At 46.5% G+C, this 21,676-nt stretch overlaps 1 non-coding gene and 1 pseudogene across 1 annotated transcript; both read right to left on the bottom strand.

The window, feature by feature from the left end:
• Positions 1-1,652: 1,652 nt before the first annotated feature.
• Positions 1,653-4,883, bottom strand: LOC116081519 (annotated as a pseudogene).
• A 671-nt stretch (positions 4,884-5,554) lies between these two features.
• On the bottom strand, positions 5,555-5,684 carry LOC116082914. Its single transcript, XR_004115528.1, has one exon. It is a non-coding gene; the product is annotated as a small nucleolar RNA SNORA17 (small nucleolar RNA).
• Positions 5,685-21,676: the final 15,992 nt, after the last annotated feature.

The following is a 21,676-nucleotide window of genomic DNA, read 5'->3' as shown; positions in this document are numbered from 1 at the left end:
TACATCAGTCTCCTCCAGGAGGAGATCAGACATGACTGCATCAAAACTCTTTGTAGAGTCCATAAAGATGAGTTCTCTAGATTGACTGAGAAAGAACAAATTTATAATAAGGGTCTGTAGGAAGACCTGGGTGCCAGACGTCTTCAGCCACACAGCACACTAAGCCATCAGGTGACAAAACGCACCCCCTCCAGCCTTCTGGGCAGACAGCGGCTTTTGCATTCCTTCCCTTGAAGAAACAACAATGTGTGCTTAACAGGCTAGAGTCACTTAGTGCAGTAGTTCTCAACCTGTGGGTCAAGACACCTTTGGGGGTTGAACAACCCTTTCAAGGGGGCGGCCTAGGACCATTGAAAAACACAAATATTTACATTACTATTCAGAACGGTAGCAAAATTATTGTTATGAGGTAACAACAAAAGTAGTTTTATGGCTGGGGGTTATCACAACATGAGGAACTGTATTAAAGGGTGGTAGCAGCACTGGGAAGGCTGAGAACCACTGCCCTATACATGTCTGTCTGTGAGTGCCAAGACCTCTGTGCCCCCTGGGCTTGGTCCCTAAAGCCAAGCTTTGTAGCCCCTTCCGCAGCATTGAAGCATCCTCTTGGTAGAGAGACTCAAAGTCCCAGGAAGTTCCTGGAACTTACAAGGTTCACAAGGCCCCTCCCCAAGATTGTACAAGTGGTAACAATTAGTGAAGTGAAGAGATTCTCCCTCCCTTGAGTAGAGCTGCCTGTGTGCCCATCAAGAAATAAGTCCTCACCCTTGGCGTGGACACCTGGGTGCTACACTGAGCCTGTAAGTATTGTTCTTCCCTGAGGAAGCCCAATAAACCTTGATCCACCAATTTGGACTGTGGTTGAATTGTTGCTTTGATCTGTCCTCAGGACCTTATCTAGGATGAGAAGACATTTGTGCTGCCTCAGGAAAGGTCACACATCCCAAAACTACGGAGGCGACCTTAGGAAGCAAGAAGAGGAAATAGGAAAGCAGTGGGGGCGGGGGTGGGATGAGAGGGAAAGCCCCGTGAAGGATGTGTCAGGGAGACGTTACTGTTGTGGGGCAGTGACGGGGTTCACCCAGTCAGGGCTGCAGGGGGCATTTGAGAGAGTCCCACCGTGGATAGGGCAGCCTGAGTGTTGTTCACTGTGTCCCCTTCCTGTAATAAACTCCATTCCGAGGGTGCTGACCGCATGGTACTGTCAGCTTGTTCTACACACAGGGACAGTGTTTTGTTTGCATCAACAGGGGCAAGAGCCCCTAGCAGGAGTGTACACCATCTGAACAGAAAAACAAACTCTTCCTGTCTACGGGCAACCTCTCCTAACCCTCATCTTCTAATACGGACATTTTACATTGGTGTGTTCCGGGTGCTACTAGCCTGGAACTCTATCTATCCGAGCACTGTTCTGCAGCTCCTAGGTCCTTTTCACATAGCCGCTCCCCGTTGCCCCTCAGCTCCCAGCCATCTCGGCTACTTTTGCTGTCCCATGGTCTGGTCTTCTTCCGAGTGCCACGTATTTGGCAGACAGCCTTTCACCTGGATCTGTTGACTTGAACGAGTTCACCTGAAAAGTTCCTCCAAATTTCTACCTAATTTGGCTTTTTTTTTTTTTTAAACAGTTAAGTCAGTTTATTGAAACAGTTGACTTAGGCATCTGCAATGGTGACTTCAGCCTCCTGGCTCAAACCTGATGCAAGTAATCTGTTTAACAGTCTCGGAAGCACTGTGTAAATCAGTGAATCGCTTGTGGATCCTCTGTTTGAAAAGGATCCCATGTCTTGGAACCTTCACCACTAGGTATTTTTCAGGTAGTGAGTCTCAATGTGTTGGCACAAATGCGCAGCGGTCCTTTCACTTTCAGATTCTTTTCCTTTGTGCCCCTGATCAAGTCCACACACACCTCTCCAGCAACTTCACATTGCCTTTGGTGAGTGTGGTTCGAATTCAGTGACTCACCGCTTCAGGCTCCACCGGAGTCTTTCTGGTATGTTTTCGAGTGATGGCTGGGGCGTGGCTTCCTGACCGACTTGCTCAGCAGCAGCTAGGGAACAGTGGTGAGTCAAGACAGAGCAGACTGAACAGCGCTCCACAGCACGCACCAACACCGCATCTCAGAAAGAATGTGGCTTCTTTATATCACTTACAAAACGAATGGCATTGCATGTATCTGGTCCAGAAGCAACTGGGGACAACTGGCTAACTGTGGTGCCTGTTTGCATACCCAAAATGCACATGCTGGCTTCCAGGATCTGCCAGGTCCTGCAAGTCGTGGTTGCAGAGTCCATGCTGGCTCCCTGGCTCTTCTCTGCTCCTCTCATCCCGCCCACCAGATTTCGCCAGCACTAAGGCTTTCCTTCTTCCAGTGTTTCCAGCGTCGTCTGGTTCCTGTGTGACCTTACCACGTTGATCATGCACTCTCTTGGCTCTTGGCTCTCTCTTGGTTCTCGGTCCCCTTTTGACCCTCTGCCCTTTGTTCTCTCTTCTCTTCCTCTGTCCCTGTCCCCACCCTCCTCTCTCCTAGGCCTGGTTCAGTCTGCTGGCCGTGTTTAGTCTACTGTTTTCTCCTCCTGCTCTGAACTCTCCCAGATGCCCCTGACTGCACCCTCCTTCATAGCGACAATAAACACATGCACTGTGGTTGTGTCACAGTTAGCTTCAGGTGTAAATTTGACATACATGGGAAGAGGGTACCTCCACTGAGGAACTGTCATCATCAGATTGGCCTGTGGCCATGTTTGTGAGACAGGACAATTTCTTTTTTATTTTAATTTGTGGGGGTGGAGGTTGCCTGCACAATGCCTGCCTGGTGCCAAAGGAGGACAGGAGATTGGCAGTTGTGAGCTGTTAGCCTGGGCTATGTGAGACCTTCTCACAAATGGGGAAAAACTGATTTGCATATTTAATATTAAGGTGTAGTTTCATTTTGATATTATACACAATCACAGCCACAAAAAAATCATGATGTAAGTATAAATTTAATTTCATGAGTTGAGGTTTAAAAGTGTATAATTTTTGTGTAACAAATAAGGTCTCCTAGTAGAATGTGTTTTGTGATTCTATTTTTGTAAGGGCACATTAAATGGTCATTGTGAATAAAATCAGCTATCTTTTATACTCATGGGATTATATGTATTTCCTCCTATTTTTATGTGTGCATTTTGTTTTATTTGCTTATTTTGTAAAATAATTCTATAGTGAAAGTAAAAAACAATCTAGGGACTGGAGAGATGGCTCAGTAGGTAAGAACATTTGGCTGCTTTTCCAGAGGACCTAGGTTCAATTCCCAGCAACTACATGGCAGCACACAAACACCTGTTACAGGGGACCTAACATCCTCTTCTGGCCTCTGAAGTATCAGGCATGCAAGCAGTGCACAGAAAAACACACACAGGCAAAACAGTTATACACACAAAAAATTAAATATTGGCATGTCTAAGGACAGGCCATCAACAGGAAATAGATTTGACAAATATAGAATTGACAAATATAGAATTGGCACCTATAACATATAAAAATGTTTGAAATTTTACTAGAAAATGGGCTTAAAATCTCTATACTAATTGATCAGGTGGTTTGGAAAAATGAATAATAATGATCAATAAACATATAAAATATGCAGGTGAGCTGGCCCCAAGATTACAAATATGGGAGAGCTGGCCCTGCTACTTTTCTCCAATGAGGTGCTAGGGACAAAGGAACCTTATTAGCCAGAAGAAATTTATCTAAATTTTTGTTTTAAAATGAGGGGCAGGGAAGGCACAATAGTGACGGGGAGTGCTTGGGCGAAAAGCCTATTGCGAATGCTGCCCCTGGGAATCACTACAGTGCTTTGGAAAACAATCTGGCAGTCACTACTAAAGAATCAAAATATGCCTGCCCTTTGGCCTAGCAATCTTTAGTCTCAGAACCCAGCATCCAAAAATAAAAGCACCCATCTTTAAGGATGCCTATTGCAATGTACACAGCCATCAAAGGACTGCAGGACGCGTGCACAGCGATCTCCAGGGAGACCTACGCAGGATGGGTCTAGCTTCTAGAAACAGAGACTGACATTATAAAACACTGTCTGTGGCTGAATGTTTGCCTCTGGTCACACTATCAATACCAGAACCTCACCGGGACTCCTCTCAGATCTCCTGTTGTTGCCCTGTGTCATGGAGCTCCTGAAGTTTGGGATCTGTAAGACCAGACCCTTCATTTACTCCAGCGGTTCATCAATGGGGTAGATGGGGTGGGGCAACTCAAAACCCTGGATCTGGGCCTGAGAGGTGTCTGACCTGGTCAGCTCTCCAGCTCTCCCACTCTCATGCCCTCAGGCTGGCTCACCCACAACCCCTGCTACCAGGGCCAGCTCTACCCTGCTGCCCAGGAGTGGTGCTGAGCCTGTACTCCCAAGCGTTTCTACCAGTGAGGAGCAGGGACAGTTTTCCCACTCTCATGACCCCAGAGCCAGCTTTCCTGCCTGCCATAGATGGCAAGGGATGAGGAGGGAGAGGAGGGCATTTTCCCCTTGTTTGCACCACTGCTCATCACACAAGAGACATGGCTGGCTCGCCTGTAACCCCAACATTCAGGCCCAGCTCTACTGTGCTGCCCAGGTGAGGTGCAGGGTCTGCTATCCTGAGTGTTGCAGCTGGTGAGGGACAGGGCCAGGGCTGGCTCTCCTGTTCTCATGACTCTAGAGGCAGATCTCCCGCCTGCCTCAGGTGGTGAGTGACAAGTCAGGAGGACAGAGGAGGGAGGGTAGCTCTCCTTTGTCTACACCACCTCATTGGAGACAAGTGGCAGGGCCAGCTCTCCCGTGTTTGTAGCCTTGGGGCCAGCTCACCTGCAACTCCTATAATGTGTAGGGTACTGCTAACTCTCCTGATTTTCATGCCCCTAGAGACAGCTCTCCCATGATACCCAGATGAGAGGTAGAGCCAGTTCTACACGTCTGATGTTCTCAGACATCAACATATCCCCAGGCAGCAGCGCAGACCAGGGACATCTGCCTGGCCTTTGGTGGGAACAGACCCTATTGCAGCAGGGTCCCCAGTACCAGCACAGGCTAGGACCTCATCACGGTGCCAGGTGGCATCTCTGGCTTCTCACATCAGGCTGTTCCTCACTACCCTCGAGTCTCCAGTTCTGCCTCTCTCTTTCTCTTCCATTTCTCCACCACTTGCTTGCTCCTTTTAGTGGTACCTGGGGTCTCTTAGTGTTTGGGGTCATCTCAGGAGTGGATTCAGTGGTACTATACCCCACTGGTGCATTGTAGTGCCAGGCAGGGGTCATCTTGGGTATGCCTGTACAGCTTCTGATTGGTGGTCATTTCAGGCTAGTTCTTTACTGGGCCCATGGTGCTGGTCTGGTGGTCATCTTGGGCTCACTCCTGCCCAGCCTGCCTAAGTGGCCCCTTACAAGGGTCATCTGTCTCAGCCTCACTTTTGCCTAAGGACATGTTACCAAGCAGGGTTCTTCTCGTCTCTGGCTTGCTCCCCACCTAGCCTGTCTGGGCCTGCCTGGCACTGGACTGGTGGTCATCTCAGGCTCTGCTTTTTCTAGGAATGTTAGGCTACTGATCATTCAGATGTTCATAGGTCAGAACACTGAGCATAGATGTAGCCTCTCCTCTCTACCACCTACTCACACACATGTGACACAGTAGCCACACCTGCAACACCCCGGAGGGCAATGTATTTTTGATTCACCCATTACTACCCCCTCCAGCTCCACCCAGATTTCCCTTCCCATGTTCCTCTTTCAATTTTATCTTTTTTCCCTTTTATAACCTCCTGAGTCCAGTGAGTGATTACCACATAAGCAAGCATGAGTACAGGGTCATCCACTGGAGCATGGTCAGCCTACTGGGGCTAACACCTGAAGAAAACTGTCTCTCTCTCCTCTAACAACCACCATCCATAGCTCCTCAGATAGGTGTGGGGCCTTGTGGGATCTTCAATTATCCATGCTGGAATGGTGGTTACTGTCTTGATCTTGTACAGGTCTTGTTCAGGCAATCAAGCTGCTGTGAGTTCATGAGTGAGACTATCCTGACACATCCAGAATACCCAGCCCAGAGGATTGTGCTGCCCATAGTGGGTGGATCTCCCCTCCTGAATTAACCCTTCAAAGACATACCCATAGCCCACCTCCCTGGTGATTCTGGATCCTGTCAAATTGACAGTACTATCAAAGACAGAAATGAAAGGGACTTTTTAAAAATATGGTAATGTGTTTCTCCACTAAGATTGACCAAGCCTACAAGGTTTTCAAATGGGGTGGTGGTGCAATTGTGATGGGTAAGGGGGTAAAGAAGCTTTCCAGCCAGGCAGTGGTGGCGCATGCCTTTAATCCCAGCACTTGGGAGGCAGAGGCAGGTGGATTTCTGAGTTCAAGGCCAGCCTGGTCTACAGAGTGAGTTCCAGGACAGCCAGGGCTACACAGAGAAACCCTGTCTCGAAAAACAAAGAAAAAAAAATCAACCAAATAAACAAAAAAGAAGCTTTCCAAATAAGCCCAGCATCCCGAGTTTGACCCCCAAAATCCCAAGTGGAGAGAGAGAATTGACTCCTAAACGTTGTCTTCTGAACTCCATATGAGCCCCTCTGTATAAGCAGGCCTACACTTACACACATGGGTACCATAACAGTAAATAAAATTAAATATTTTAAAGAGAGATAGGGGCATCCTTCCCCATGGTCTAGTCCAGTGAGTCTCTCTGACCCTCTTCATCCACACGTCCTTCCCAACTGCCTTAGTTAGGGTTTTACTGCTGTGAACAGACACCATGATCAAGGCAACTCTTGTAAGGACAACATTTAATTGGGGCTAGCTTACAGGTTCAGTCCATATCATCAAGGCAGGAGCATGGCAGTGTCCAGACAGGCAGAGTTGAGCGTTCTACATCTTCATCTGAAGGCTGCTAGCAGAATACTGGCTTCCAGGCAGCTAGGGAAAAGGTCTTAAAGCCCACACCCACAGTGACACACCTACTCCAACAAGACCACACCTCCAAATAGTGCCACTCCCTGGGCCAACTATATACAAACCATGACACCAACCTTTCAGTTGCAGCCCAGGTTCCACATCCACTGCCCTGGCCTCCCCTGGCCTCCCCTCCCTGTACCACAGCCAATCTTCAGGCTTCTGTCAGGACCCTCCTTCCCTACCCCCCAACCCAGAGGTGGCTCCCATGCTACATCCAACCCTTGCACTGGGCTAAATCTACACTCCAGGCATGAAGCAGGAGATAGACACTTTATCCCGGCTCAGCCCTATTCTCAATCTCCAATCAAAAGACACAGACTGATTGAATGGATCAAGAAAAGAAATCCATTTATTTGTTGTTTATAAGAAACACAACTTGGCTCGAAAGATAGGTACTGCCTTAGAGTAAAAGTATGGATAAAAGAACCCCAACCAAATGAGACCAGGAACCAAGCAGGCATTGCTACCCTAATGTCTACAAAATAGACCTTAAACTGAAACTAGTCGGAAGGGAGAAAGAGGGAAACTTCATTCTAGTCAAGGGAACAGTTAACCCAGAAGGCATTAGTCTCTTAACACTTAGATACCAAACTCTCTTGCACCCAATTTCATAAAACAATAAAGTGCACTACTGGATTTGACATCAGTTAAATTGAACATCAATCTATTTACTGTAGATGATTTCAGCACCCCAGTTTCCCCAACAGACAGGGCATCCGGACAAAAAATAAACAGGGACACATCAGAATTCACTGACATCACATAGCAAATGACTTAACGGCTATCTACAGGCTGTTTTAGCCAAACGGCAGAGAAAATACAATCTACTCAGGAGCATATGGAAACATTGTAAAATAGATCACACCCCGAGACATAAATTGTTATAAGTTCAAAAAGACTGACATAACCCATTGTATCTTACCTGACCACAATGCAATAAAAGCCGTGGACAGTAAACACATTTCTAGTAAATGCACCAACTCTCGGAGATTACGCAGCTCATTACTGAATGATGAATGGGTCAAAAGAGAAAGCATTTCTGGCAATTAGGGAAATTCGTATCAAAGCTTTCCAAATAAACCTAGCATCCCGAGTTTGATCCCCAAAACCCCAAGTGGAGAGAGAGAATTAACTCCTAAACGTTGTCTTCTGAACTCCATATGAGCCCCTCTGTATAAGCAGGCCTACACTTACGTACTTGGATACCATAATAGTAAATAAAATAAAATATTTTAAAAAGAGATAGGGGCATCCTTCCTCATGGTCTAGTTCAGTGAGTCTCCCTGACCCTCTTCATCCACACATCCTTCCCAACTGCCTTAGTTAGGGTTTTACTGTTTTTGAGGTTTTATGTTAACCCAGTCAGTATATCGAACATCAAAAAAAAAAAAAAAAAAAAAAAAAAAAAAAAAAAAAAAAAAAAGCAACCCTCACCAAATGGTGGAGGGGGTGTGGGGACAGGGAACCATCATCTACTGATGGTATTGAAAAATGCTGTAACCACTCTGGAAATCAGTGTGGAGAATTCCCAGAAAGTTAACCTATCACATGACCTGGCTATATCGCTCCTTGACTCTATTCACAGTAGCTAAAAGATGGAAACAACCTAAATGTCTCTCAACCAATGAATGGATAGCAAAAAGAGGTACATACAAGCTCTGGAATGTAAAGAACAACAAACTTTGCAGGTAAAGGATGGAGCTAGATGGACCGATCACACTGAGTGACTTAACCCAGACCCAGAAAGACAAGCATCCCACATTCTCTATCTTCAGAGGCTCCCAGTTCCATATCTTCAGATTTGACTACTTGCCCTGGAGTAATTGCAGAGACTGGGAGAGTAAAAAGAGACCATTGCCAGGGTAGGGGACTGGGGAAGCAATAGAGAGGGGAATAGTACAAGTAATCTGACCAGAGAAAGGAAGAAAGGGGGTTCTAATTAGGGGATGGGAGGAATGTACATATGAGGGAAGAGGATGAAATAACAGTAAGGATTTCTGCAAAGGTCATAAGGAGTCATGCTATCAACTATCTACCACCCCAAAGCCCCTATAATACACAAAAGTCTATATATAAATATTTTTCTCATCTGGGCTGACAACATTCTCTCCAAGAACCAAAGACCACCTAACAAAAACCCCCAACACTAGTTGTGAGAAGCCCTTTTGAGATGCTGGTCCATGCTGCTCATGAGACTGTGGCTAGAGATGCTGGCCCATGCTGTTCATGAGACCATGGCTAGAGATGCTGGCCCATGCTGTTCATGAGACCGTGGCTAGAGATGCTGGCCCATGCTGCTCATGAGACCATGGCTAGAGATGCTGGTCAATGCTGCTCATGAGACCATGACTAGAGATGCTGGCCAATGCTGCTCATGAGACTGTGGCTAGAGATGCTGGCCCATGCTGCTCATGAGACCGTGGCTAGAGATGCTGGTCCATGCTGCTCATGAGACCGTGGCTAGAGATGCTGGCCCATGCTGCTCATGGGACCATGGCTGGAGATGCTGGTCAATGCTGCTCATGAGACCGTGTCTAGAGATGCTGGCCCATGCTGCTCATGAGACCATGGCTAGAGATTCTGGTCAATGCTGTTCATGAGACCGTGGCTAGAGATGCTGGCCCATGCTGCTCATGAGACCGTGGCTAGAGATGCTGGCCCATGCTGCTCATGAGGCTGTGGCCAGAGATGCTGGTCAATGCTGCTCATGAGACCATGACTAGAGATGCTGGCCAATGCTGCTCATGAGACTGTGGCTAGAGATGCTGGCCCATGCTGCTCATGAGACCATGACTAGAGATGCTGGCCAATGCTGCTCATGAGACCGTGGCTAGAGATGCTGGTCCATGCTGCTCATGAGACCGTGGCTAGAGATGCTGGCCCATGCTGCTCATGAGACCGTGGCTAGAGATTCTGGTCAATGCTGTTCATGAGACCGTGGCTAGAGATGCTGGCCCATGCTGCTCATGAAACCGTGGCTAGAGATGCTGGCCCATGCTGCTCATGAGGCTGTGGCCAGAGATGCTGGCCCATGCTGCTCATAGGACTGTGACTACTGTCTTTGGTTGCCTACCAGAGATGGAAAGTAGAGACACCATGCACTTCAAAAATAAGGCCCAGAGGCCTCTCAGCAGGGGCTTACCCTAACATCTTCCCCATGAGGACAAGCAAAGCCAGACAAGCATCTACTAGAAGATGACAGGCAAGCTTCCAAAGTAGGGAAGCTGCTGACAGTTCTAAGAGACTGTGTCTTGAACCACAACAACAGCCAGAGTGGCACTGTAACACTGAGGGTGCAGTAGTGGCATGCATGCCATGGCAGTAAACAATAGCTTTGAAGTTCGACTTAAGACCCATTCAACAAAAGGGAAACTGTGCCTGCTATCAAAAACCTAGCCAACTACCCAGGCAGAGTGAAATTATGGATCTTGGAAGAGAACCTACATTTATCAATATACTGAGTCAGCATAATTCCTACCTACATTCTAAACATTTGTCCTCATGCTCACAGGAAAGTGTAGTCCTGATCACCCACCCATCAAGGAAACGTCTCTCTGCAACAGACAGAAACCATTGTAAAAAAAAAAAAAAAAAAAAAACCCTAACCAATCGAAATTCACAGCTGTGGAGCCCAGTCTTAGTGGATACATCTACAAAACACACCCTTGTTAAGGCTCAGGGAACCTTGTAGACAAGAGAGAATGGGGAAGATTTTAAGGGCCAGAAGATCAGGGAGTTTGCTCTGAGACTGCCTCTCTCTCCTAGTCATGTCAGAAGCTACACTCATAAAGTCTCACTAACATGACTGTCAAAACATGAGCTGAACAAGGACAGCAGGAGACATGGCAACGTGGACAGGGAAAGCCAGAGAGGCCTCAACCCTACACAAAGAACTACAGGTGACTGAGAAATTCAGAGAGTGGGTGGAGAAATGGTCTTCTCCCAGGAAGATCACACCAGCTGGTTACATACATGTAACATTATACCAGCCGGTTACATACATGTAACATTACACCAGCTAGTTACATACATGTAACATTATACCAGCTGATACATACATGTAACATTACACCAGCTGGTTACATACATGTAACGTTATACCAGCCGGTTACATACATGTAACATTATACCAGCCGGTTACATACATGTAACATTATACCAGCCGGTTACATACATGTAACATTATACCAGCCGGTTACATACATGTAACATTAGACAGACTGAGGAGGTTATCTTTAGGGATGCATGCATAAACACATAAGCATGTAACAACAGTTAACTAAACCAGAAACAGGAATTTGGAGAGAGCATGGGCCTCTCTAGGAGTGTTTAAAGGGGAGAAAAGGATGGGGAGGAAGGTGTATGCTGCCTTACATATTGAATCCATTTCTAATGGATTATCTTATCTTTTGAAAACATTGGTCCCAAAATATCTAAGCTGGTTATATTTTGTGCTTGAGTCTAAGGTTCCCTCTCTGCAAGTATTTTACATGAACTTGCCTGTTAATGAAGACTCACCTTCAGGAGGTAAAACTTTAGCATGTCAGAGCCAACCCCTCAGTGTCCCAAGGGCAACTTAAATGTAGTCATTACTTCCTGGAGAAATCAGTGCATGTCTGCAGCCTGAGCAGACCTTGAGGACAAACACACACATACACCACACACACATACACACACCACCACATCATATATGCATCACACATATACTACACACACACACCATATATCATACATATACAACACACATATATTCCATACCACATCATACACACACACACAGACATACACACACACACATGCACACCACATCATATATACACACACACATGCATACCACACCACATCATACATACACACACACACATGCATACCACACCACATCATACACACACACACACACACACACACACACACACACACACACACAATGCACCTGCGGGCACTGAGGCACTCCAAAGACAAATGAAGGCCCTTCTTCAGGTATTTCATTCCAACAGTGAGAAAAGTAACAAGCAAGAACTTCTATTGTCCCATCTGAAAAGCTGAGTCATGTGAGCTTGTCTCTAGGGCATGTGTCTCATGTTCAGTGGTGCAGGGTACCTGTTGGGGCAAGTCCACCACCACAGGGCCATCAGAGCTCCATGACCTTATGTGTAAGTTACCATCTGGTCCAGCAGGAAGCCTAGAGGAGGAAAAGAAGACAAAGCACAGATAGCTCCCAAGGACAGACTCAGGGACACGGCTGACTGTGGCAAGCTATTGTTCTACAGAGTTATTGCTATATAGGCAGTGCATCTGTTTTCTTTACACATACTCAGTTTTGTATTCTCTCTGGAGAAGAGCTCAGGGGACAGGGAGGGAGGGGGCTTCGAAAGCCCAAGAATAAACTGTCTTGGGTGAACTTTTTCCCACCCATGAAGAACTCCCGGAAGCATCCAGCCTGGGGTATAGAGCTAGACTGGTAGCCTGTCCCGTGAATATCTTTGACCCAAACCACAGGAATTTAGACTGGAGTCCCCCCATCCCAAGGCTTCCTAATAACATGACACAGCAAAGGAAACCATCCCAATAGTCAATGGAGGTTCAAAAACCCAAGTAGGGACTCGCTTCTCCTCCGGAATATTCAAGTCATCTCTGGGTAGATGAGCGTGTTGGCCCTGTGCGGATGGAGCTTAGGCAGCTGACGAAGTCTGACTGCTTCTGAGTGTGTCCTTCATTGTAAGGCTTAGTGACTGCAGGCTTTACTGGGGCAGTAGGGTAAATACATGGGAGCTGAAGACTCTGAAAGGGTCTTTTCAAAAGACAGATACAAAATGGAGTTCTGCGGCTGTGGCAGGGTTATACCCAGAGGTCATCAGCTGGGTCATCATCAGTGGCTGTGAGGACCATTGTTCTAGACCACGTGATTTTGAGGATGCAGCTTAGCCTTTTACCAAGGCATCTCCATGGCTGTGCACTGGTCAAATGGGATAGAGATTATACATTTCCCTCAGGGTGTCCCAGAGACAAGCTGGCCCCCGTCTTCTACCTACAAGGGAAAGGATTCCAGTTGCCCTTTGTCAATCAGAGCCGAACACATGTTCAGTCCCACATGGTATTGCAACTAAGAAAGTCTCCACTTCAAAATTGTTACAGATACACAAATAAGATATTTATTCTATCTACTTCTAGCCCTTTCCTGGGAATTCTACAGCTCACTCTGCAAAGACACACGCACCCCCCAGCACAGGAGACTTGATTCCAGGCTGTGGACAGAACCTGGCTCTCTCTGTTCATCTCAGCAGCCCCGAGGCTTGCATGGTGTTTATCTCTGGAATTTTTCACTAGTTTTGGATCACTGTTGACTGTTGGCGACTGCCGCCACCAGAAGTGGATTCTAGGATGAGACAGGGGCTACTGTTCCCTGATGCTCATTAACCCTCAACACTTTGACTCTTGCAGTTGCTGAAAATCACATGATCAAGCTTTTCCTGACCATCGCCAAAGATGGTGTTCTGGTTTTGCTTTAATCCACACTGAGGGACATTTAACAAAGCAAATAGTCTTAATATCCCAATCTTATGAAAGCCAAGGAGCCAGTCCATCCAATTCAAGGACACAAAACTACCTATGACGTGAGATCTCAGGCATAGATTTTTTTTCTTTTGTAGTAAAGAACATTTGTTGACTTATAAGTATGGGCTAGAAATTAGACAACTTTATATCAATGGTAACTCTCTGATTTCAATACTTGTGTTATGTGTTTTTAAAATTCTTACTTTTTGGGAAGGGAATGCTACACTGAACCTTTTAGGGACAGACGGGACTCTGGGTCAAACTTCATTTTTAAAAGATTTTGCTTATGGGTTTATTTGTGCATGTTGTTGTAGGGGGTGTGCCCTGACACAGGTATAGAGGTCAGAGGGAGTGCCCTGACACATGTATAGAGGTCAGAGGACAACTTGTGAGAGTCGATTCTCAGCTTCTACCATGTAGATCCTGGGGAATGAAGGAGTATCATCAGTGACACACTTTCTCCAGCAAGGCCACACCCCTAGTCCTTCCCAAACAGTTCCACCAACTGAAGGCCAAACATTCAAATATATGAGTCTATGGGGACTGTTCTCATTCAAACCACCACCAACAGAGACACAGTGAACAGCCAGATCTAAGGACACTGAAGAGTGAGGGTCTGCAAACTAAAAGGAGGAGTCGAGGTAGTGGTTGTTAATGACAGCAATCCACGTGTGTTTCCCAAAGAGGCCTGGAGACCCACACCGCTGAGCAAGGCTGTTCTGTACAAGACAGCTTGGGGAAATGTTAGGGTTTTGATCTTTTCCCTGGATTCTCAGAACAGACATTTATTAACTCGGCTTTAAATGCTCTCAGACCCGGCTGCGATTCTGCTTACTCACTCTGTCTCCCTTCCCACATCAGAGGCTCTATCCCTCCATCAGCCCTCAGTGGCAATGCAGACAATCTACCCACCTGCCAGCCCTGTGCTCAAGGAGCAGCTTAGGACTAGAAGATGTGTCCGCAAAGATACAGGTATGGGAATGGAGCCTGGTACCAGACTGACCCAGGATCCCAAGGAACAGTTGAGGATGTAGAGCAGACAACCCCTTTCCACTGAAGGCCTGGAGATGGTGGGTGTGTCAGGCTGGAGGCAGCTGGCAAGAGAACATACACTGAGTGTGGGCATGACCGGGTAAGGAAAACCTATAAGGACACAGCCTAGAGTGCTGTCTGCTTATTGAGCTCACCAGGAAAAGAAGCCACAGGTGGAGGCTGGTCATTGTGGTCATCAAACCTGGGGCAGGAGCACTGCAGGAGAACATGGAGAGACGGCAGTGGTCTCACAAGACACTGGTTCCTAAGAACTCACACTCGGTCTCCTTTTTACATCCTTTTCATAGGGCTCCCCAAGCCATAGTTCAAGCTTGCCCTTCCAGACTTAGATAAACCTAATACATCAGTGTGCTGAAGATATATGGACTGAATTCAAATTTATCACACACCCCCTTTGAGTCACAATACCAGGACGCACAGGATAATTTAGAGCCACCTCACTACCTGGAGAGTCCGTTGTGTTCATCATCAGGACTGGATATTTTTTTGTCTCCGGGTGTCTCCTGCTTAGCCTTCAGGGTCCACTAACATTTGCTGGAACGAATGGGCTGAAGGAGCGACTCCTGACAGCGTTTGAGGGTCAGATGTCTCTGGCAGGTCTGCTCTGTGGATGTATTGCTCAGCCTTAGTGCTGGGTAGGATATGTGTCATTCACCCTTTGTATTGCACATTGTCTCGCTGGCCTGTCAGTGTGGTCCGGCTGTGTTTCGGAAAGTCTCCATGGATTTTGGGGACTGTGCACTGATGTAATGTTGTGGGTATCTTATGAACATTCCTTTATATTGCCCTTGGCTGTACAAGCATGACCGAATTCCTTACCCGTGAACAGGAGGCAGCGCCCGGGGGGAGGGGTCATCATTTTAAACTGGTTTCATTAGTAACTCTTCACTTTCTATCACTCCTGGGATAAGAGGGTTTGAGGGGGCAGCAGACCTCATGGGGAAGTTTTCTCTGGAAGCTGCCAAGGATAAAGCGGGGAAATCTAAAAATAGTTTAGGAAATTAGTCATCTGTCTCCAAACTATGTTAAGTTACAGTTTTGGGTTTTACTTTATGGAACTTTAAAAACCTGGACATGCAGAGAGTTTCACAATTGGTTCCAAGGAGATGAGAAAGGTCCATTTCTCTAGCCCCAAAGAAGAGGCAAAGTTCCCATCGGCTAGATTGTGGTAAACATACTTTCCATAATGGAAGGCCGTATTCTCGGACCTTGGCAACAACTTGATTTTCCTACTTTTGCTAAGTTCGTCATATCAAAGATCAGTGCTTAGACTGTCTTTTGATTTGCTGACTTAAAGCAGGGACTGTATTCTATGCAAAGCATTTCTTTAGCAGATACATAAACATTACTAGGCTAATATGTTAAACACACATTTATCCATTAAAAAACTATTCCCGAAGGGCAGTAACCAAACAGATCTTGTCATTTAATCTGTGGGACAGGAACTTGTACAGCCCAGGCTGATCCCCAACTTGTTAAATAGACAAGGGTGACCTTAAACTTAAATCCTTTTACCTCGGGCTGGTGAGATGGCTCAGCGGTTAAGAGCACTGACTGCTCTTCCGAAGGTCCTTGAGTTCAAATCCCAGCAACCACATGGTGGCTCACAACCATCTGTAATGAGATCTGACGCCCTCTTCTGGTGTGTCTGAAGACAGCTACAGTGTACTCATAATAATAAATAAATCTTTGGGCCGGAGAGAGCAGGGCCAGAGCGAGCAGAGGTCCTGAGTTCAATTCCCAGCAACCACATGATGGCTCACGACCATCTGTACAGCTACAGTGTACTCATATACATAAAATGAATAAATCTTTTAAAAAATCCTCTTGCCTCTGCTTCTCAAGTGTCAGAATTGCATGTATGTACCAGCACGCCTAACGCGGTACCTAAATACTTCTATCTTATCCCAACCAACTGTGTGGGAATCTCAAGGTAACTACAAAGCTACTTTTCACATGCATTCTCATGTGTCTCAGGCAGTGAGGGCATTTGGGGAATGGCAGGAAAGCTTGCTACACACAGCCCAGTCTTCGGAGTCCTATGAATGAATGATGCTGCATCCCAGTGGAAGGGAAACTGAAAGGGAACCCCCTGAGCTCAGGCAGAGGCACAGCCAGGGTGCTCTGCACAGCTTGGGGACTGGGGATTCTGCAGCCAGTGAGCTCTGGCTTGGTGCTGTTGCAAAGCATAAAGTCCTATGGAGACATGACTCCGAAGAGCATCTTATGAGCATGTGTTGTGAGCTGATAGGGCACCCAGGCACCACGCACATGGGTTGCTGACCCACACTGTCTGCCTCGGTGGGGGCTTTGGGTGCTGGGTTACACAGAATGCTTAAAGGCATTTGTTGGGAGTAGGTCCTCCTATCCCACATCCTGGGAACTTTCTGACAACCTTTGGACAGCAGGCAGACTCACACTTCAACTGCAAAGGAGCCACTGGTGGCTATTAGCCCACCCAAGAGGCAGCCCCCAGAGAAACCATAAACCCAGCGTTAGTATTTAGGATGCAAAGGGAAAACAGTGCTGGCCTGCAAAGATTCCCCCAAAGCAACCAGGAAAAGACAGAAACTTTCTGATGAGGCCTGTCTTTGTCAGGGTTCCTATTCCTGCACAAACATCACGACCAAGAAGCAAGTTGGGGAGGAAAGGGTTTATTCAGTTTACACTTCCACATTGCTGTTCATCACTAAAGGAAGTCAGGACTGGAACTCAAGCAGGTCAGGAAGCAGGAGCTGATGCAGAAGCCATGGAGGGGTGTTACTTACTGGCTTGCTTCCCCTGACTTGCTCAGCCTGCTTTCTTATAGAACCCAGGACTACCAGCCCAGGGATGGCACCACCCACAATGGGCCCTCCCCCCACTTGGTCAATAATTGAGAAAATGCCTTACAGCTGGATCTCATGGAGGCATTTCCTCAAGGGAGGCCCCTTTCTCTGTGATAACTGCAGCTTGTGTCAAGGTGACTCATAAAGCCAGCCAGTACACGGCCCTCCCTTGCTTCCATAGACACAGACCTCGAAGGCCCTAACTGTGGACTTCTGACACTTTCAGTGGGCTCCTTTGCTGGCTCCTTATTTTGATGGGCTTGACAGCTTTTCCTCAACTATATGTTTACCTTATCCACTCAGGACCCAGCTGGCATCTCTATAAAATCTGGCATTTCTGGTCTACCACAGGAGGAGGGACAGAGGAGGAAGAAGAGAAGGAGGACCCAGAGTCAGGCTGTGAAGTTGGAAAGTGATGGATTGCCAGGGAAAGACTTGTGGCAAACTCCCTGAGGCTTTTGCACTAGACTAGGAGGTTACTCAAGCCAGCCTTTAGGGGACACATCCTGACTTCAGACTCCAAGTCAATGCACTAGGCTGTACTTCAGAAAGGGATTTGTCCCCATAGTTGCTTCCAGCCTCCAGGAGCCTCTAAGCTACTAGGCCTGCTGTCCGTGCCCTGCTGTAATACATGATCTGTAATGCAAGACCATCTCATTGAAATTCAGATGTTGATCCTGGGTCAGGCTATAGAACCCCAAGTGTCTAACAAGACTTGAGGGTGTTCAATATTGCTGGCACAGGGACCGAACGCATTTGGGGATTGTAGTAATTTAAAAATGGATCCCTCTGCACTAAGACTTCTGTAGACTGGGCAGCTTTCTGCTGATGAAGCAACTTGAGAGAAAAAGATCCAACTCACCGTGGCCTTTTTGCTGTCTTAGTCCTGTGGTGCAGGTGCCAGTCTTAGTCAGGGTTCTGCTGCTGCAAAGAGACACCATGACCGTGGCAACTCTCATAAAGGAGAGCATTTAACTGGGGCTGGCTTACAGGTTCAGAGGCTTGGGCCATTGTCATCAAGAAGCAAGGCGGCAGGTATGGCAGGCATGGTGCTGGAGAAGGAGTTGAAGCTACATCCTGATCCTCAGGCAGAGGGGTAGAGGAGAGGAGAAGAAAGGAGAGGAGAGAGAGAGAGAGAGAGCAAGAGAGAGTGCATTAGCACTAACTGGGTCTAACAAGAGCTTTCTCAAACCGAGAGAGAGAGAGAGAGAGAGAGAGAGAGAGAGAGAGAGAGAGCGCATTAGCACTAACTGGGTCTAACAAGAGCTTTCTCAAACCACAAAGCTGTCCCTAGTGACACACCTCTAACAAGACCACACCCCCTAATCCTTCTCAAATGGTGCCACTCCCCAATGACTAAGCATTCAGTATATGAACCAATGGGAACCATTTTCATTCACACTATCACAGTGCATATTCATTTCTCTCTTTATTGCGGCAAAGGTCATGTCTATCTATGTTCTGTGACTTCCTGGAGAGACACTAACAAACATCAGCAATTGAAACAATGGAAACTCCATTGACTAAATAAATCTTCCTGTGGATTAGCTAAGACACCTCCTTTCTGATCATTCTATGCCTGTTCAATGTAACATGATCTGGTTGGAAATAAGCTGAGTGGTTAAAGTTCATTGAAATTAAGTCATTTAATAGCAAATCATTCATTTGAACTACACGGGAAGTATTTGTTAACCATGGTGTGAAAAAGCCTTTGGTACCGCCTCCTATAACCTAAGTCCCTATACAACCTAAAGTATATTTCTTATTTGTTTTGCATACAAATTGGCCGTTGAAACACTTTAACAACTGAGCATGTTTTCAGTTACCATGCAACAGAAGTTATTTCTTTAAAATGGATTAGAGGACTCTGTATAAGTGAAAGAACCCGTTTAGATCCTTGGAAGCCCAACTCATGCTGAATGGATAGCACAGCTTGCCCATCAATCCAGGCTAGGAAAATGGAGACAGGGGCTCCCCAGAGCAAGCGTGAGCTATGGGTCTGATCACGAGAGCCTGCTCTAGGAATGGCAAGGGATGGGAAAGCAACCAAGGATGAGTCTGAATATCAACCTTGGGCCCCCATATGCACACACACCTCCACATCAGTGCAAAAACATGATCTCACGTGCACAAAACTGTTGGAAGAAGAAAAAAACTAAAGAATATTTCATCTTTATTATTTTTATGCTAGGCTTGTGTAATTACACCTGTCATGAGCAAAGAAACAAACTCTAAAACAATCAGGAAGGAAGGGATAGAAACCCTCTCCACACCGATACTGATGTACGTTAAAGCGCGTTGTCTTTCGAGACGTGAGTATCGGAAGCCATAATTCGATGAAGGAGATGCTAAAATTGCTCAAAGAGAGTTTTACAATCTATCTTTGGGAACAGATTTCAAAGCTTAATTATACAAAGTTGATGTCACTCTGTGACCATGCTCAAAAATTCAGTTTGATTTGCAAAAATCCCACCTGCTCTGCAAGTGTTCTGACAGAGTCAGACTGCATTTGCTCTGGTTAGTTTCATTTTCTAAACATAATATCAAATAATTGAGCATGTATTATTTTATAATAAGTAAAGTAAAGTTGGGATTGAAAATCCCTCAAATATGATCACACATGGCAAAGGTTTGCTAAGAACGAAACTGCTTAAGAGGATGGGAATTAATGCAATTATTAAATGGAATTGCAAAAGTATCAAGTGTTTGTTCTGAGAGAAAAACTTACTCTGAGGGCTGACTATAAAACAGCAAGGCTGCCTACAGCTAAGAGCAAGCGAACGTGGGAGCTTTTCCAATCATTTGTTGTTTATTAGCAAAACAGCATAGATGACCCCCGTGTAGTGTGTGTGTGTGTGTGTGTGTGTGTGTGTGTGTGTGTGTGTGTGCGCGTGTGTGTGTGTGTGTGTGTGTGTGTGTGTGTGTGATCCATGTGTGTGTACGCCTGTGTTCAGTGCATGTGGATGCCAGAGATTGATGGCAGGTGTCTTCCTCAATTGCTCCTTGCCTAAGTTTTAAGGCAGGGTTTCCTCACTGATCTTGGAACTCACCCATTGGTTTAGCCTGACCAGCAACCCCCAGGGATCCGGTTGTGTGTGCCTTTCCAGCACCAGGATTATAGGCACACACTCCCGTGCTCTGTTCTCACAAAGATGCTGGAGACGACGGCTTCATGCTGGCATGACAAGGGCCCTCCCTATCTTTTAATCATGCACTTACTTCTTGGAATTTTCTTTTGAGATACTACACTATAAATTAATTCATGCTCAAAGTTATGGATGGTGTCTTGGTGGAAAACCGAACTTTTTATGTATGTGGACAACGTAAGTGGGAGACCGGCACAGATGAACTGGGAACACGCTGCTGTACCAAACAGCAAGAATGTTGTTGAAGAAGGCGGAACGAGTGGCAGGCAGCTGGTGGCTGTTTAGTAAGAGAAGCTCCCACCTGATGCAAGCGGAAGGTGACAACGTATAGACACAGAGAAAGACGTCCACCTGGGGCTGGGGTGAAGCTCAGAGTTAGATAATGTGTGCTCAAGACCCAAAACCAAACAACACAAAAACCAAATGAAAAGGAGACAGAAGATAGCGCAGTGGTTGGCAGCACTCGGTGCTGCTCTTGCTGAGGACCCGAACTTGGAAATAAGCACTTGCTTGGCAGCCGGTGTTCATCAATATAGTTCCGGTTCCAGGGAATCAGACGCCCTCTTTTGGCCTCCCCGGGTACTGCAGGCATGTGGACGCGCGTGGTACACATTGAGGCAAAATACTCACGCACATAAAATAAAGACACATAAATGAATCTTCTTAAAGGTTTGAATTATTTTATCATTTTGACATATGTGACTGTTTGGCCTGCATGTATGTGTATCTATCATGTGTGTGCAGTAACTTTAGAGACCAGAAGAGGACATTGAATCCCCTAGGACAGGAGTTACTGACAGCTAAGAGCTACCAGAGGGGTGCTGAGAACCAAACCCAGGGCCTCTGCAAGAACAGCCAGTGCTCTTAACCACTGAGCCATCTCTCCAGTCCCATTTCAGTAAAGTGAGTGGAAAGACATACAAGTAGCTCTACAATCTGCTCATGCGTAAACTACTGAGCTCTGGTTCCCACCGCCTACCAGAGTAAACGGTGACACATCATAGGTGCTCATGCGTAAACTGATGAGCTCTGGTTCCCACCATCTACCAGAGTAAACGGTGACACATCATAGGTGCTCATGCGTAAACTACTGAGCTCTGGTTCCCACCGTCTACC

This window comes from Mastomys coucha, unplaced genomic scaffold (genome assembly GCF_008632895.1).
Source record: "Mastomys coucha isolate ucsf_1 unplaced genomic scaffold, UCSF_Mcou_1 pScaffold7, whole genome shotgun sequence".
In the NCBI taxonomy this organism is placed as follows: domain Eukaryota; kingdom Metazoa; phylum Chordata; class Mammalia; order Rodentia; family Muridae; genus Mastomys; species Mastomys coucha.
The sequence above is the reverse complement of the archived record's forward strand: the minus strand, read 5'-3'. Positions and strand labels throughout refer to the sequence as shown.